Source organism: Cryptomeria japonica, chromosome 8, assembly GCF_030272615.1.
Source record: "Cryptomeria japonica chromosome 8, Sugi_1.0, whole genome shotgun sequence".
Lineage (NCBI taxonomy): Eukaryota > Viridiplantae > Streptophyta > Pinopsida > Cupressales > Cupressaceae > Cryptomeria > Cryptomeria japonica.
The window spans coordinates 2412532-2418641 of NC_081412.1; positions in this window are offsets into that span (position 1 = coordinate 2412532).

Consider the following 6110-nt stretch of genomic DNA (forward strand, 5'->3'; position numbering starts at 1 on the left):
TCGAAGAAAAGAACAGTGCCACACGATAGCTCTGCATCCTCTCAGTATCGGGTGAGAAGAACGAGCTGCTTAGAGCAACGCCGAGACACCACTAGGCACACATGCGAGTGATCGAAAGAGCGAGCCAAAAATTAAAGGAAGGGGCCAAAACTTTACCGAAATGCCGCACACGAACCATTTTGAAAGAATATTAACATTTCTTGGCGACTTAATGGGAATTCTTCCTGCGGAATGCTAGGACCCAAAATTGCTGGTTTAGAGACAAGACTTCATGCTTGAACAAGAAAAAGCAGATCAAAGACCCGCTACAACGGAAACCAATCATCTTCCCAGGGTAACACCCAAGCTTCCAGATTCTGACAATTTTGGTCCAAACAGATCACTTCATCAAATAGCAAGATCGCCAGTTCATCATGGACCATCTTCAGGAGTGCGTAGAGATGGGCCAAGGGGTGTAAGAGACACTCGACTTCCTCCGCCGAAATAGGACTTCTAAGGCGCTATAGGAAAGTTCGATCTTGCTGCAATTGCTCGATCTGATTCATGACTTGCTCAATCCCCAACACAAAACCATTTGCGGGAAAAGGTGAAGGTAGACCCAGGAACACAAACTTCTCTACACGTCACTTGATATCTGGAATCAAAATCTTCAAGGACTCAAGTGTTGTTGATGTTTGCATGGTTTACCTGTGTTGGTTAATGAAAATGTTGGCCTTCCCGATCAATTGTTTGCAATCTGTCACTCCTTTTTCTCTTAATTCCTCATCTGAAGAAGCATACAACAACTGAATCAAACTCTGGGCCACTGGGAGTTTAGGACCAATGAAAAGCGTAATTCTATCAATAAGAGCACCTGCTTCGGCACAGAGAAATTGTGCCTCACCCAAGAACCTCAGCACGGGCTGTAGCGAAGGGCAATACTGCTTGATCTTCTTCCAATGAGAAACATATAAAATTTTTCCATGACTGAGGATAGATCCCGAGGAACTTCTAGAGGGGGAGGAAGATGCAGTAAGCGCGCGATTTCATTGTCTTTCGCTCTTATCTCATTCTGGCGATTTTTGCATTTGTCCTACTCATGGGACACTTGATGTTCCAAAGTGAGGATCTTAGTACCTCCATCTTGAAAAGCCTCTTGAAGATGTGTTGTACGATCTTGCTCTAGCTGTAATAATCTCCTTATATCCTGGAATTTCTTCTCAATCTGTTCTAGGTTACTTTGTATCTCACGCGTTTCTGTTTCAAACTTTGCTCTCTCTTCAAAAAGCATGACCTGTGCTTCACTCAGCTGCCGAGCGTATTCTTCCTTCAGGCGGACCTCCTCTCGCAACTGAGTATGAATCTGAGTAGCATCTCTAGAAGCTTATTTCAACTGTTGTATCTCTTTCTCTCTCTCTCCTGCAATTCTTTCAAATCCACATTCCTCGTCGCTTCTTTCCCTTTCAATTGAGAGCTCACGTTGTTCAGGGCAAATTGCAACTTCCCCTTTTTAGAGTTGGCTTGAGTTAACAAGCCCTGCAAGCAATTTATCTCAACACTTATAGCTTTGTCCTCTTTCCTTTGAGTATCCAAATATTCTCGGAGGTGGATGAGCTCTGCTTGCATCTTGTCCAAATGACGACTCTTCTTGATGAATCCGAAGGCACCTCCTTCGAAGTTTCTTCCATCATTTCTACTTTATCCATAAGCTGTGGCGTTTGTGAGATTAACCCCAATAACATGTAGAGTGTAATCATTGGGATTCATTTGTGAACTTTGGGAACATGGTTGCAAAGAGGAGATTATCACTTTCCTCACTGAAATGCGTCTGCACACGTGGTCAGGTTGGCTTAGCACCATCTTTCTCCTTTCTCTTGCGTACCCGACTAACCCTCTCAGATTTGGAAAATGAAACTTGCTGATAAAAAGTATTCAGGACCGGAATGGCTTGCCCTACAAACATTGGACCGGGAGGGACGACATAGGGGAAATAGGAAACTGGGCCGACAAAAGTGGTTTGAATGGGCTACGCTAACGTGGTTAGAGAGAACAATGGTACAAAGGGAGAGGCTCTTGAAAGAGAAGGATCAGTGGATGCTTTACTGACATTTGGGGGAGGAGTGGACTCTCCAAAACCAAGCCTACGTGAAATGATGGTTGTAGCAGAAATTTGCGAGAAAATCATTGCAGGAAATACGACATCAGGGGTAGGGAGCGAAGAAATGACCTGTAATGATGCAACTTGAGGCTCAACCGGTGTTCTGACGGGCGCTAATGTAAGGGTAGTAGGGACCAAAGCATACATCAACGTAACTTGGGGAGCTGAGGAAACCACATATTGAGCAGAGAGGAAGGGAAGAGCATACCTGAACCATAGAAGCCACCGACTACTGAGGGGCTGGAGGAACCACAGGGGCTTGAGAAGATGAACCCTTCTTCGTTGAACCCAAATATTGTTTCTTCATGGAAGGGGAATCGGGTATCTGCTTCTCAGATGATCTCTTGGCAGATTGGGAATGGGGCCTTTGAACTAAGCGAACGAGAGAAACTAAAATGTCAATTTTGGTATCTTTCGCTTCTATATTTATAATCTCGTCCTCCTGAGGTCGGGCCTCCTCGAGGGAGGAGTCATTACGTGAGGACTCGTCACTTGTCTCTTCTTTTGACTTGTTATGATTACACCATTCTTCCTCAGAACACCCATCAAAATGGGCGTTCCCTAGATTAGCCCTAGGTTGATTAGTCTCTTGGTCGTAGATCCATAAATCATTTCTCTTCTTTTTTGGCCAACAATCAATTTCCATGGCTTGCCACATGTTCCGAGAAATAGGCTTAACCGGATTGTGCCTTTGAAAGATATGGTAAAAATCCAACCATGGGGGGCGCTCAAGGACAAGAAAGTCACTAGGACCCACATAAAGTCTTGGATCATTCAACACTGGGCAGTTGCGTCCCTCCCATGAGTTTCGTGACACATGCTTAATAGATTTTTTCCTGTGTTTACTGGATAGACAATCGTTCGGGTCATAGCTCCATACATCATCCAACGCTACCAAGCCTAGCTGCACAAGCTTGGAGGTTAGGACCCTCTCGACGAGGCTTCTTCGCTCAAGAATAATAGGGCCAATAAATTTGTGGTCTTCAATAATAGATGTATCATGCTTTCCCTCTCCTATAGCCTTTTCAACTTCCACCAGTTGTCATAATATATCGAGAGACAGGGTTCTCTCATTAACATTAATAGGAAGGCGAAAGAGTTCTTTAGAGAAGCCATGTACTCAGACAAAAGATAAATCCTTACCCAAAAACCAGTCTCAGTGGGGGCATTCATTACTCATCCAATTTATTTGAATTTGAGAAAAATGAGCGAGAGGATCCTTAGGGATGACACCAAGATCGAGGAGGACGAGAGCTAGGAAACAATTTGAAAACTAGTATACATCATAAGTGGCTAATAGTATGGGGGTTCAGGCGAACACAGGCATTCTATTTCCGAATTCATCATGAGTAGCCAATGACATGAATTGACTAAAGAAGGTGACATTTTGGTGTACAAACAAATGGACTACGAATGAGACAAACTTGAATCGTCGTGATTGCTCAAATTCGATCAACTGCCTCAACATTTCTTTGGCTATCTACACAAAGAAGTCAAAATGGAATGGCTCCTTTTGCTTCTGACATATGAACAAGAAACCCATCATAGGAGTGGTGGTCTCTCGATCATTGTCATGACCGCACATGAATGCAATGGTAGAGGAGATATCTTTGAGATCATCATTCTTTAAATCGCTATAGTGGATAGGGAGCTTTGGAGGCTCGACCACCGAACTCCGGTTCAGATTAGTTTGAAAAAATGAGACAATATCCCGCCTTCAATGCCAATAGTCTTCCATAGTGTGTCTATCAAACACCTCCTTGCTATCAATTCTAGGGCAACACAACATATCCCGAATAGCTTCTGGGGTTATGACGAACCACAAAGAGGAGCCATGTATCAAAAGAGAGTCTAGCATGAATCTACTTGCGCATGTAGCCACAAATTTTGGACAATGTGGAACCATAGGGACCATGAACTGAGGAGTGTCGGAATGCCAAAATTTGAGCGTCGTAGCTTTTGTGATTTAGCATTCTTCCGAACGTAGCCTCCCTAAGAGCTCTTGGCTGTTTGTGTAGTTTGGGCTCAATGACCTCTTCTAAGGAATCAATCACCACCATAGAATCACGGGTGACTATCTTGGATTTGGGTTTGGTTCTAGGATTTTCTGGCTTGAGGGGCATGACGTGGGATGAGTATGAGCGTCCCCATATATGTCTACCCACATTTCACCCTCGGCAGTACTTGAGGCTATGGTATCCATCTCCATTTTTGCAGGCGAGCTTTTCTGACACACTAGCTTTTGGCACTGGGAATGCAAACCGCAAATATGACATGCACTTTTGAAGCTCTCTTCCTTAAATGAATCACATGCCTAGATTTGTGCACGAAAAGGAAGCATTCATGATAGGCATCTGCCGACATGTATGCCACTTCATTTTCTAGACAACATTAATGCTAAAATGGGAAGAAGCGCTGCCACTTGCATTTTTGAAAAGACGTTAGCTCACTATGTCATCATTCCAATCCACTAGAGATGATTTGCTTGTCCAAATAGGTCTCCTTATTTAAGAGAAAATACATAGCCAACGACGCTCGCATGAGCCAAAACAGATCCGCGGACTATTGGGTTAAGGCACGATGTACTAAAAAATACACATGGCATCTGGACATACTATTTTTCTTTTTGAGGTTCCAGACAAGACATATGCAACCTTTAGGCTTGACTTCATTCACTTGTGCAAGTAATGAGAAAGGACAACCACATCAGAGATCAAGGGTGTTGGCTTTTAATTTGGTTTTATTACTCAGAGTTGGAAATTATCTATAAATATGTCATTTCAGACATTCCTTTGCACAAAAGTTAGCTCAATGGAGAAGTTTCTTGAGTTATGGATACTCTCGTCAGGCTTACCAGCAGCAAGGCACAAGTCTATTTTCTAGGCAACATTTCAGGCTGGAGGTTGCAAGGAATGATGCGGCGGAGAAATTTGTTGATCACTGCTGCAATTAAATGGGTGCTAGGGGAGAATTTTAGTGACGACGTTGACAGATATCGTGTCAACACTGATATCTACTCCCACTTTGTGGCTTCATTGCTGGATGCTGGGACTGGCGATTACATGAGGACAGAGCTGACCGAGACGCTCTTCCCATCAGAGTATCTAGGCGGCCTTAAGGATTTCACGAAATACTTTGTCCCTTTCAGAGGTTTTCCCTTAGCCTCAGACCTGCAACGTTTCATCACCCTTAGAGAGGAGGTGACTTGGTATTTTCTTATAGGCGGTTTGAGGAGTATGTCATCGTCCGCTCATCGCCTACGCGTAGAGAGCACTGTGGAGTTCCTCCTCAAAGTCCATTTAATAGTGCCCACTCCGGCCGACACAAAATGGTATACCGAGTTCCGTGACCACATCTTCCTGCAGATCTCGACGCTGCACATTCTTTTGAACTTGGTGCTTGTGTCTATATCTCAGGAATCCGACAATGACTCTGGCCACGAGTGGATGGGAGATGATGACGATGAAGATGATGATTTAAAATTACTCATGGACAAGGATGAGGATGAGGAAGACATCCGAAAAAACTGCCACCTTGCCACTAAGATCTGTAGGCTGCAAGCCTATTTATGCATTGTATAAAGATACTGATATATAATATACCGAATCTTTTGCTTGTTTACAACATATCTTGTGATTTACTTCTTTTCCTTACAATGCATGAAGAAACATAATTAAATAAATAAGGCACACTAGAATATAATATTTACATTGGGGGCACTAAACTTAATAGAAAGGTTTAAGATGAAACCCATTAACCGAGATTTAGAGAGACTCCGCTTGCATATTCTCGAGATCGAAAGCATTAAAACCCTTGCAATTCATGATGCAAAAGGGTCCCTCCCATAAACCATCAAACTTAGCATGCTGACCTGGCCTGTCCGCCCTCTCATTATATTTTAAAACAAGATCGCCTGGTTTGAGCTTCGGGTCAGAACTCTTCTTGTTATCAAACCACCTCTTGATGCTCTGTT